This window comes from Lactuca serriola, chromosome 8 (assembly GCF_051521515.1).
Source record: "Lactuca serriola cultivar US96UC23 chromosome 8, Lser_US96UC23_V15, whole genome shotgun sequence".
NCBI classification, from domain to species: Eukaryota; Viridiplantae; Streptophyta; class Magnoliopsida; order Asterales; family Asteraceae; genus Lactuca; species Lactuca serriola.
Window position 1 is genome coordinate 12,156,850 of NC_136415.1, and position 12,245 is coordinate 12,169,094.

Here is a 12,245-nt window from a genome sequence, read left to right on the forward strand (position 1 = left end):
TTTCTATATATAGTACGGAATTTACATTAACTTCCCCTATCTTCATGATATACGCAATATTGGTTGGTTAAAACTGAATTTCACAGAATTGACCCCTTGAGTGGTTTCATATGTATGATTTAGTAAAATAATTTAAATAAAACAAATTGTTTTTTTACTAACATTATTAAAAAAACTCTTGTTAAAATATTATAGAATATCAAAAAAATTGAATATTAAAAAAAATATAGACAATATAATACGTGTATTATATTATATTTTTAACACTATAACCAATCTTTTAAAATTTCATCAACATTTTATTTTTATACTAATAAATTTTACTTTTACTCTCTTTAATAAAATAAAATACAAGTCACATTTCTAAATAAAACAAAATATGATGATTTTATCTTTTTTATCTCAATATACATCAATAAAAATAGATCAATTTTAGGGTGGGTTTAAACATATATTTGAACTTTGTTTTTTACAAATCTTATTTGGGCTTAGATCTCCTCCAACTTTCTTACTTGACAAATGACATTATTCGTAACATGTAACAAATTTAGCATCCAAAACAAACCATTTGTGGCATGTGGGAACTTTTTGTCCCCCGCGTGTCATTGGATATTTTGTCACAAGCTTGATAGCGGTCGAAAACTTAAGTTATATTTATATAAGGGTATTAGTTTATAACCCGTGAGAATCATGGTTACAAAATTAATTAAATTTTTATTATGAGAACTCAAAATTATTAATCAATTATTTTAATAAATTATTAATTAAGAGATATAGTTTTAGTTATATAAAACTATAATCGTTAATTTAAATAAATATGTGAAATTATATCAACTTATAATTTGTATTAATTTTATTTTAATTTTTATTCTAATGTTATTAGTTTAATGTAATTAGAATGAGAAATTTAAAATTTAAAATTCAAAATTGAGAATTAATAGATTCATAAATGACATGCATTAATTAAGATGATATATGGCAAAAATAAAATAAAATATCCATTAATTAGGAGGCCTAATAGGATGACACATGTCAAAGGAAGATTAAAACCATTCTTTTATTAGAATAGGGATGTCCCTTGGCTCAAGGTTTCTCTCAACAACTTGGTCTCAATTATGATAGACTTCAAGTTATTTTCTTGAAACACAAATAGTTAGGTAGATATGTCCTATAATTCGTGTAGTAGAATGATTGACATTTGTTGATGTTTTTATTAGTTAACAACAATCCTATAACATCCTATAAAGATGACTAACCAAAACCATTTTTAAATGCCAACATTTATACAAGATGCAGAAGAAAATGAATTGACAATAGTTATATCTTTTAGTTATAAACTTATAATTGATTGATATTAAAATGCAAGTAAAATTATCATAATTTAATGTTAAAACAATAATGGGTTGCGGCATAGTCCATTTACCTGTTATGTCTATATAAAACTTTTATGATTAAAATAAGGGATAATGACTTGAAAGGGTAACGAACTTTCGGTTTTGTTTATATTTGGTCACTAAACTTTTTTTTGTTATATATTTGTCACTGAACTATTAAAATTGTTCACATTTTACCCTTATGACCGGTTGTTACCGGTCATAAGGGTAAAATGTGAACAGTTTCAATAGTTCAGTGGTAGATAATGAAAAAAAGTTTAGTGACTAAGTGTGAACAAAGTCGAAAGTTCGTTTACCTCTAAAAAGTTCAATGACTAAATATGAACAAACTTTCTCTTATATTATGTTTTTGCAAATTATTTATTTTTTGTTAATTCTAACAACGTTTGTTGATGAAGAAATCTATTAAATAAAAAAAAACAAATTCTAGCAACTTTGTATTTTGAAGAAAAAAAATTAAAAACCTTTTTTTTTAAATGGTTATTTAAATATGAATTGTTTTTTTCTAAAACCTTTTAAAATTATGAGTGACTTTTTTGAAAGAAAAAAATAGCGTCGTTTTAATTATTGAATATATATATAGTTGTTTTTTTTCTATTTTTTTTTTTGTAAAAGGAATATGGATGGGGTGGTTTGGGCGCAACATTTCATAAAACATGTTAACAGTTTTACTTAACTTTATATGTCTAGTTAAATAATCATAAATTTCAATAATTATTCAAACTTTTTAAGAAAATACAATCTCAAATATAAATCAATTGTCCAGGTAAATTAAAAATGTCTAAATTCTAAACAACCTGACTTTCATTTCGATATCCTTGTTAAAGGTAAATATACTAATATAATGTATGTCAATACATGAAGTATAACAACATATATAATGTATCAATGTATGTATGTATTCTTTTATAAACAACATATATCGTTTAATGTATGTCAATTTATATGTTGCATAATTTTATAACGCAATTCATACATATAATATTAGGATAATTTTTAAGCATATTATATTGCATAGTTTTATAACATAAAACTTATACATATAATATTGGTTTCGTTTTTCGTTTTTTTATACCTTTTTCGGGGTTTTGTTTTTTTTTCCGTAGATTTCTTCAACAACAAATGCTGTTAAAATTTAACAAAAATACATAATTTGCTAAACCATAATACCAGAAGAAAGTTTGCTCACATTTAGTCATTGAACTTTTTTAGAGGGAAACGAACTTTCAATTTTGTTCACATTTAGTCACTAAACTTTTTTTCGTTATCTATTTGCCACTGAACTATTGAAACTGTTCACATTTTACCCTTATGACCGGTAACAACCGGTCATAAGGGTAAAATGTAAACAATTTCAATAGTTCAGTGGCAAATAAATAACGAAAAAAAAGTTTAGTGACTAAATATGAACAAAGTCAATAGTTCGTTACCCTTTCAAGTCATTATCCCTTAAAATAAAACTTTGTATCTTTAAAACCACATATATAAAATGAGATATTGGATTTTTTTTTCTTTTCTATTCAATGATGGAATGAAAAATAAAAGCTCATATGATGTACGTAAAAGCTCATACGGTGTACGTTTTATTTAATTGCATGAAGTATGAAGTGACAAATAAAAGAAATAATGAATGTATGAAACTTGTTCATGTTAATATGTAAACTAGATGCAAGTCCCCCACTACGCGGGGGTTAGGTGGTGTACGTATGTTTACCGTTTTGAGTTAAGGGGAATGTTGTTTGTGGTTGGATTAATAGGATATGGATAAAAACATATTCATTCATTATATGGTGGTTACATAGTGATTCATTACATAGATGGTTACAAAAGTGGTGGATGTTGTAAGAAGTAGTTAATAATCTTTCATTACAAAAGCGCATGCAAAAACGGTGGATGTTCGTCGTGGTGTTGGATGGTCCTGGATGATCTTATTGCATATTTTGATGGCTGTTGTGATGTTTTCCTGCATCATGTCGAACATGTCAAGCATGAGCACTGTGTCCTTGTCGATGTCGGTAATAACCTGATTGGTGATTGTCAACTCTTAGAGCTCTAATGGAATCTTGTACTAACAAATGGTGTATCGTTATTGTAAACATCAAAGGTACAAATACAAATTGAAAAACTGGTGAATTCCATCTCTATCCATTTAGTTCATCTCGTGATGCCAGCCGATAGCATGTCAACAAAGCATTTTAACAAAGCCATAAAAGTATACAATTTCACCAAGTTGTAATCGAAAAAGAATTACACTAAACCTGCAGACTACAAACACAAATTAAGGAGCTCCTCCACTTTTGTTATATTCCATTATGTATAGAATAACTTATTCATTAGTCTAATAGGCATCATAGATTTAACAGATAAAAAAAATTATAAAAGAGATTCTACATTTTTAAACCTTGTTCCATGATTCCATCCACATTGTATGTCATTTTTTTTATGAATGACCTGCTACATCGTAGCGAAATCTTCAATCCATGTTGTCGTTTATGATGACTTCTCCAATACCTGTCCCAAGTGTCATAATTTAAGGAATTATAAAGAAAATGAGATACTAAATACATAATTGACATAGTGAAATTGTATTTGTTTAGCAAATGAGAGCTGACCAACCTTAGACTTCTGAGCGTTGCTTTAGTGTCATAACCACAGTTTCAGGTATCAAAATAACGTGTTAGATTCAAATCAAGTCTACATGGCTCCACAAGAAAGTCTTGTCTAGATAAATACTGTTTTTTGAGAAAGTGAAAGATAGGAGTTAAGGGGTAAGCCCATTTTTGTGGCTTTCTCTATTAAGTAGTTATATCAAGTTTACCTCAAAAGTCATATAGAGGAGGGGTGTGGGTGAGATGATAACTAATAAGATTAGTTAAAAAGTTACTCTATTAAATGATGAATTTGGAATGGTAGAATGACGATTTAGTCCTCCTGAAGAGGAGAAATTTATCATGGTAATCACTTAACCAAGGTTCTCTAATGACATTGCGTATGAACAGTTGTATATAGAAACAGAAAGAGAATGATAGTAGAAAAGCTATTAAAACAAAAGGAATCGTAAATAATTGAGAGCTAGAAAAAAACTCATGAGATTTAGGTGTATTTTAGCTTTTGTGAAAGTATTGTAACATTTGATAACACAATAATGCCTATTGTTCCTATGTATCCTGCAGTAAATGCAACACCTTTTTTTATATATATAATTTGGCTCCACATTTTGTTGCTCTTTAAAAAATTTGGCTACTTTTACACACATCCTTCATTTCCTGTGATTTTAAAATTAAAGGGTAAATGTAAGATTCATCAACATATTTTCATTTGATATTTCTTGCGATTACAACATTTTGTTGCTGTTTTTTTTTAAATAAAGGCATTGTACGTAATTAATCTTCCATACAATATCAGTAAATTTTGTTGCCTTCGAATGAGATTAATGTAAATAGGTAGAATTTTCAAATCAGAAAGCTATCGTAGGAACAAATAAAAACAGGATGCTATAACAGTTGAGTTAAATTAATGAAATCAATGAAGGATATATTTTTATATAAACAAACCTGCATTGCCCAATGATGACATGGTCACCTTCCTTCACATCGAAACATGGTGAGATGTGAGCTAGAGTGTTGGAGTGTCTCTTATCATATCTGAAACAATAAACAACAATAATTAGAATGGAAAATCATGATTAATGAGGGGTAAAATGGTAAAATCACACTCACAATCTTCGATCTCACCTTTGTTACTTGTTTATATAGTGAAAACAATCCCTTCAAACAATGATGGTCATAACCATCTTTGGAATTTTCCATTTAAGATACAGCCAGTGATGTAGACATCACTGGTGAAAGGACACTTCTTGTTAATGTAAGATTTAGGTAAAAAGAAAGGGCTATTGATTCAATTTCATCTCCTTTGTCTCATATTGATCTAAATGACTGGACCAGCTACAAGAAAAGACCTCATGATAGTCAATATGGGACCTCACCATTTAGGACATAGGATACTGAAAGAAGGAAACATACCCTTGTGATTTCCAAGCTGTGGAATGAAGAAATTAGAGTCGATTCTCGCTGATTCACATACTGGTCCCTACCAATAAAAAATGTAGTAAAAAGCAAAAATTTCAGTGTTGGATAGAAAAAGATCGAAAACGACTCTGTATTACAACCGAAGGAAACCATTAATTCATACATCCTCAGAAACTAAATTCTCTTTAACTCATTTTGTATTTGAAAATGAAATCTTACATGGTGAAAGGTTTTCTCATTCTGTTTGTTCGGGTAAAAGATTAGCAACGGAAATGTGCTCTTCTCGTCGTCGCCACAAACTCTTTCTATTGTCATTTCTCCTAAAGAAGATGAAGGCAAAACACATACAAAATCATCATAAACTCAGTTATCTATTTTGACTAAAGAATAGAAAATTCAACATCCTAAAATAAAAATTGAAGAACCATACATTTAGTGTATACTTACTTATACTTCTACAATTGAAATAAATATAGGCAACTTTGATCAGAAATAGAGATACCTAGAGATATATGGAAGCGTAGAAGTTGAAATTTATGAAGGTGACCCCAAAGGCCACTTTCAGTTTGTGTAATCAGGCAGGGCAAATAACAATCCATCTTCACCACTACCCCGTCAAAGTAAATAGGGAAAATAAACCATGAATTTTGTCTCTATTCAACAATTCCTTACATGAGTCGTCATTGAAGTCGATGTGACAAACCTGAAATCAAATACAACGATGGCGTAATGATCGAGTATCGACAGAAGCGTTAGAAGAAATAGAATAGAGTGATGTTTTCCTCAGACCAACACCATCGACAAATGCCATGACCAGTTGTTTCCTTCGTATTTATTTTTGACCAGTGAAGGATCGAAGGAACCCACCTCCGTTTTTCTTTGTCGATAACAGACAAGAGGCATCAAACTTTGATTTAAAGGGTCGATGAGGAACAGTTTGCGACACTGTGACATATAATCGCTCCATGTGGAACCCTCCTTAGACAAAGGTGGAATAGAAACAAAGAACAAATGGTGTGGAAGTTCAAGAGGTGGACTGAGAGGAAAAAGGGATCGGTTTATTCAAAGTAAATTACATACCCGTCTGTCGTTGACCTCATCATTCCTTCTTGCTCACCTAAGATTGGTCGGATTCACTTCAATCTCTGACCGCCGCCTTCAAGTCCTTTTCTTTCCGTTCGGTTTTTCACTACCTCTCTCTTTACACAAACACACGAACCGGAAAGTGAAGGTGAGGACAAATTAAAAAAAAAAAGGAAACCGGAGAAATATGGAACAAAGATAGACATGAATCGGAGACCTATTTCGGTTGATCGGTGGTGTATTTCTTCCAAGATCATTGGGGAAGGTCACAGAGAAGAGGGAGGTATGTAGAAAGAATAGAGATGTATTTGGATCGATGGATGTGAGTCGGTGACAGTAACCATATTTCTATTGGCTTCTATAGCGGTGCACAGTTGGTATCAGTAACACGTGTATTTTATTGGAACCCAGGAAAGTAATAAAAGAAAAAAGTTTAAAAAAATAATGGTGTTTTACTTTTATTTGGTCCAATCAAGAGGTTCAATTGGAAACCCAGCCACAAGTGACAATAGAGAAACAAATAAAGGATCAAAATTGCCAAAAGCTTAGCAACTTCTTAACATATAAAATAAATGAATGACAAATAAACATAAGTAAGGGGGATAAACAACAATTTAAAAGGAATGAATGAAATAAAGGACACGAAAAATAGAAGCCATATAAACCAAAAGAGAATGCAGAATACTGTAGACAAGGGAAGAAGGTCCAATCAAGAGGTTCAATTGGAAACCCAGCCACAAGTGACAATAGAGAAACAAATAAAGGATCAAAATTGCCAAAAGCTTAGCAACTTCTTAACATATAAAATAAAGGAATGACAAATAAACACAAGTACAGGGGGATAAACAACAATTTAAAAGGAATGAATGAAATAGAGTACACGAAAAATAAAAGGGTCATATAAGCCAAAAGAGAATGCAAATACTGTAGACAAGGGAAGAAAACTTTAATATATATATATATATATATATATATATATATATATATATATATATATATAAAATGAAATGTGTTTTAATATGAATGCATAATATTATATATAAATAGAACGTATATTTAAAACACTATAATACAACTATTTAGTTATAAATTTAGAATTATTTACAAAATTATACAACTATTTAATTTAAATTTGGAATCATTTACAAAATAAGAAAATTAAACATAATAAAAACTTGTTAAATTTCACTCCGTTATAAAATAAAATTCAAAAATCATGATTAAAGAATGAAATTAACAAAACAAAAAGAAATCGGAATGAAGTCATGAACATTGAACTATTTCATTTCTACTTTTATTCTTTGGATTCCATTATACCATTATACTAGATATCTTCTTCTTCTAAAATTACAAATTAACAAGAGTAAAATAATTACATCTATCTTTTTGAACAAAAAATTATTTTATTCCTTCAAACAAAATAAATAATTTCTTTTTCATTTCAACTAAAAAAGATTTTCCCGCGTTGCGGGGTTAGAATAAAAAGTAAATAGGATGAATGTTATATAAAATCTATGCATGTTAACACATATTATCAATATACTTTTAAAAAGCAGCCAAAATAATAAAACTTTCAAAGTACAATCTTGTAATAATAATCGGAAGAAGTTAAAATATGATGTTATAATCTACAAAATATTACATGTTTTACTATTTTAAACGAAAACAACAAAAAATATAGGGTTTGCAGTAGGTTTTAGTAACTATTTACCTTATCACTTCCCATCATTGGCTTCCATCCGCATCTATTTGTCAAAACAAAAACACAAACGGATGTATTTTTTTTAATGGAGGAAACAAAAGTGAACTGTTATAGATAAGCACCAAAACTCATTAATATGTGGTTGAGATGCATTTAAAGTGGTTAAACCCACAAATATGTAGTTACTCTTTGCTTTCCATTAGATTTGAAATATGTACCTCTCGTTTTCTTTAGATAAGTTTGTATTAAAAAAAAAAACACATGTGTCAAACACAAAGGTGAACACCCATTGATATGGAACTATGGAAGTGGGAATATACAACATGGAATTAGGGGTGAGCAAAAACCGCACCGCAACTAAAATTAACCATATAAACCGCAACCGCAATAAAAATCGTTGGTGGGATTCTCTGTTTTTCAAAAACCGCAAATTTACGGTGCGGTGCGGTTATTAGTTTTCAAAAACCGTAAAAAAAACTGCACCGCACCACATAGATTATATATAAAAAATTATTAATGATTAATATATTAAATATTAAAAATAAGACAATTTCATGGATGAAGGAAGGATAAAATTCTAGAAGACAAAAGTGTTGTTTTTTTCGTATGTTTAACTTTGGAAAATAGTGATATTTAACAATTTTAAGATATTTATTATTAATTACTAGTGATTTAAAGTTTTTAAGATATTAGTTGTTTGTAATTTAAGTTAATTGTTTTATGTCTTATGGTTTTTTATTATTACAAGTAATATGTTTAAACTCTTAAAATTGTTGAACTCTAAAATGCGGCTAAAAACCACACAAAATAACCGCACCAAATCCATGTGGTTAATAACCGAAACACACAAAAACAAAACCACACCGCAAAAATAACCGCCTAACCGCACCAAGCGGTTTTGAGAATGGATTAACCGCATTTGCGGTTAGTGGTGAAGTTTTAGCCAATATAGGCCTATTGGAAATACTCAATACCCGATTACCCGACCTGACCCGGTTAGAATTCGGGTAGATCGGGTCGGGTAAATCAGGTTCCGGGTTTGAAAATCCAGGTAAACAGTAACCCAATATTTAAATATGTGTATTGGGTAGGTTTAAAAAAATTCAGGTATACCCATATACCCGATTTAGAAAGAAAAAAAACTAACTAATACACTAGTTATAATAACTATTAAAGCTGTATTATTATTTTACATAATTATTGTTCATTATAGTTTAAACCAAATGTTATATGACTTCATTATTTGAACGGTATACAATAAATACAAAAGAAATTGTTGAAAATGAAATGAAGTTTTGAACAAAATGTTATAACAAATATAATGAAAATGAATAAGATGTTAGATTCCCTTTCATTTTCTTTGTGCACTGCGGATTTGTTTCTTTTTTTTCAATTATGCACATGTTTCTTTTTTGTCATTTCTTCTTTGTTAATTGATATATAGCTATATAAGTGGTCCCTGCAATTTAGATAACATGCTAAACTTTTTTATTATAACCTTTATGTACTCACTTTTTGCATTAAATCATGTAACATGTTTGGTTAATTCAAATTTGATCATGTACTCCATAAACAGATTTTTTATCAAAATTTGAAATGGAATGCAAAAATCACATAACATATTATAATGACTTGTATTGTTATTGTATATGTACTTGTTAATTGTATAGAATATTTTGTTAGCCAATTTTTTATTAAAGCAAGCGAAATGCAAAAAAAATTAAAAAAAATCAATATGTGACATTTAAGTAATTTTCGGGTATACCCGAAAATACCCGACCCGACCTAAAACCCGAATACCCGAAACCCGAGAATCCGAATTACAATATAGGTCGGGTATCGGGTTTTATTATTTTAAGGAAATAACCGAACTACCCGACCCGTTTTACCTGAAACCCGAAAATTTTACCCGATCAACACCCCTAGGCCAATAACCGCACCGAACCGCACCGCGCTCACCCTTACATGGAATCATGGATATGGACGTAGTTGCTACACTGGCTGTCTGGTCGGATTTTGTCCCGCAACTAGAATAAGATCGCTTCGGGGGTCACTGTGATGTAGCTGAATGTAGAGCAGCCCGCCGTTACAGCCTTTGATCAGTAGATTATTTAGAACTTCGAGAGAACAGGCGGTTAGTCACCTATATGCGTTGGAAGTCTTCGTCCGCCGAGCTCTGAAACCTGCCTTCCTTGCCTTACCGACTTAAAAAAAATTGCCTGCCTCAATACCTGCTGACTTTATGGCCGCGTTATTATGGATCTGTCTTCTCCTGAATTTGTTCACAGACGATTTATGAACACTTAAAAAAACTTTTTTAGATTCGCCCTGAGTAAGGTTGAAAACCGTTAGCAAGGCTACGAACCCTCTCGAAGGTTTACAGAAGAGTCTCTAACCGAAGGCCATGGCGACAGTGTGGTCCACCATGTTGGCAGAGCTATCACCGGAAATCGAGTCATGGGTCGAACCCAATCTTTATCCTTCCACTCTTTGACTATATTATAATCATAATTTCAATCTTGAAGTTGACCAGTGCCTAATGAAAGTACCAAAAGGTCCTCCACCCTGCGCACTTGATATGATTTCTTGAAAGGCTCATTTATCTCCTTTGATAACTCTATTTCTAGGGAAAAAATATCTGGAAAACTTGCATATAAAAAGTTATTGTATTATTTTATATTCAACAAATTTTTGTATTATTCTATATTAAAAAAGTTGTTGTGTTATGATTACAAACAGAGCATGAGTGTGTATGCAACCATTACATAACCTTTGAATGGTGTTTGTATATGTTGGGGAAGAAGGTGGAACGATCTTGCAACACAACTTCCTCTGATAATCCAAACACCCCCTTAGTGTGCAATCTATTATTTTAGTAAACAAAATAAAAAAATAGTTCACAGGTAAAATATCAAGAGGCAGATATAAATATCAAAAATCATACATGAACATACTTTGTTATATAACATTCACATTTTAACGTTTATAAAAATGTAAAATTTAAACATTTAACCAACTATACTACATCTAATTCTTATCGTATATTAACAATTTAGTTAATATTTAAAAAACTTAGTTTAATATTTTTTTTTACTTTCCTTGAATTAATACTTGATCACAAAACCATGACTAAAAAGAAACGTTAACTTTACCATCTATAGTAGGAGTTAATAATAACCAATTATTAAGCCTAAATATTATCAATATGTGGCAATTTAAGTAAAAGACATATAAAGAATGTTAACCCTAATGGAGGGAATGAAATCAAAGTCTGGCTTTGACATCAATTTGTGAGAAAGAGTCAACATTCACAATTGAAAGGGCTCACATCCATGTATAAATAAAGAAACTTACTGTGTAATAGTGTATATACCTCTCTCCATGTGCTTATACAAATAAAGTCATCACCAAACCAAGTTAACAGATTCAATTTCAAAATGTAGTGTAAAAGCAACTTGCATAAGTCAAGGATGCAAAAATAATCAAAATTTTATCATCTTCCACCACTTATTGTCATATTCAAGTTCATCACAAAAACAAACATATTCAACTAGAGTCTAATAACCACAATAAAATCATAGAATGAACATGTGTTTGTGATGAGATTAAAACTTTAATCTTTAAAGATCGATTAGATCTTAAACAGGTATGTAAATATAAAACAGCAAGAACACGAAAATAAGAACAAGGCAAGAGTGAATCAAACGTGTCGAATGATTAAAACAAAATCCTCAGAAGAGCTCGATTAAGAACATCAACTGTAGAGGATTAGTAGGTTATAAGAACGATAAATAAACTGTAATGCTATCGTAATCGTCTAGATCAATCGTTAAAATCATTAACCTAATATGCATGCAAGCATATACTTATATAATAAACATAATGGGCTCTCGGTTGGACAGGCCCAAACCGGAATACAAATTAAATAAACAAATAGCCGAGCCCAAAGACGCAATCTTTAAAAACTTTAACCCAACAATCTCCCCCTTTGCGTCAATTGGAGCGAGATCTTCACTTGTTACTTGGGCCAGCAGCGGA

General features: G+C 30.4%; 1 long non-coding RNA gene across 5 annotated transcripts; it reads right to left on the minus strand.

The window, feature by feature from the left end:
• Positions 1-3,155: 3,155 nt before the first annotated feature.
• Positions 3,156-8,333, minus strand: LOC145071269 (uncharacterized). Of its 5 annotated transcripts, none has more exons than XR_013690340.1 (5): positions 5,925-7,349; positions 5,642-5,742; positions 5,417-5,483; positions 4,949-5,038; positions 3,156-4,660 (listed from the first exon to the last, which is right to left on the minus strand). It is a non-coding gene; the product is annotated as an uncharacterized LOC145071269 (long non-coding RNA). The 5 variants fall into 5 exon arrangements; XR_013690339.1 differs by having other exon boundaries at positions 3,156-3,905; positions 4,011-5,038; XR_013690341.1 differs by adding an exon at positions 5,129-5,338 and having other exon boundaries at positions 3,156-5,038.
• Positions 8,334-12,245: the final 3,912 nt, after the last annotated feature.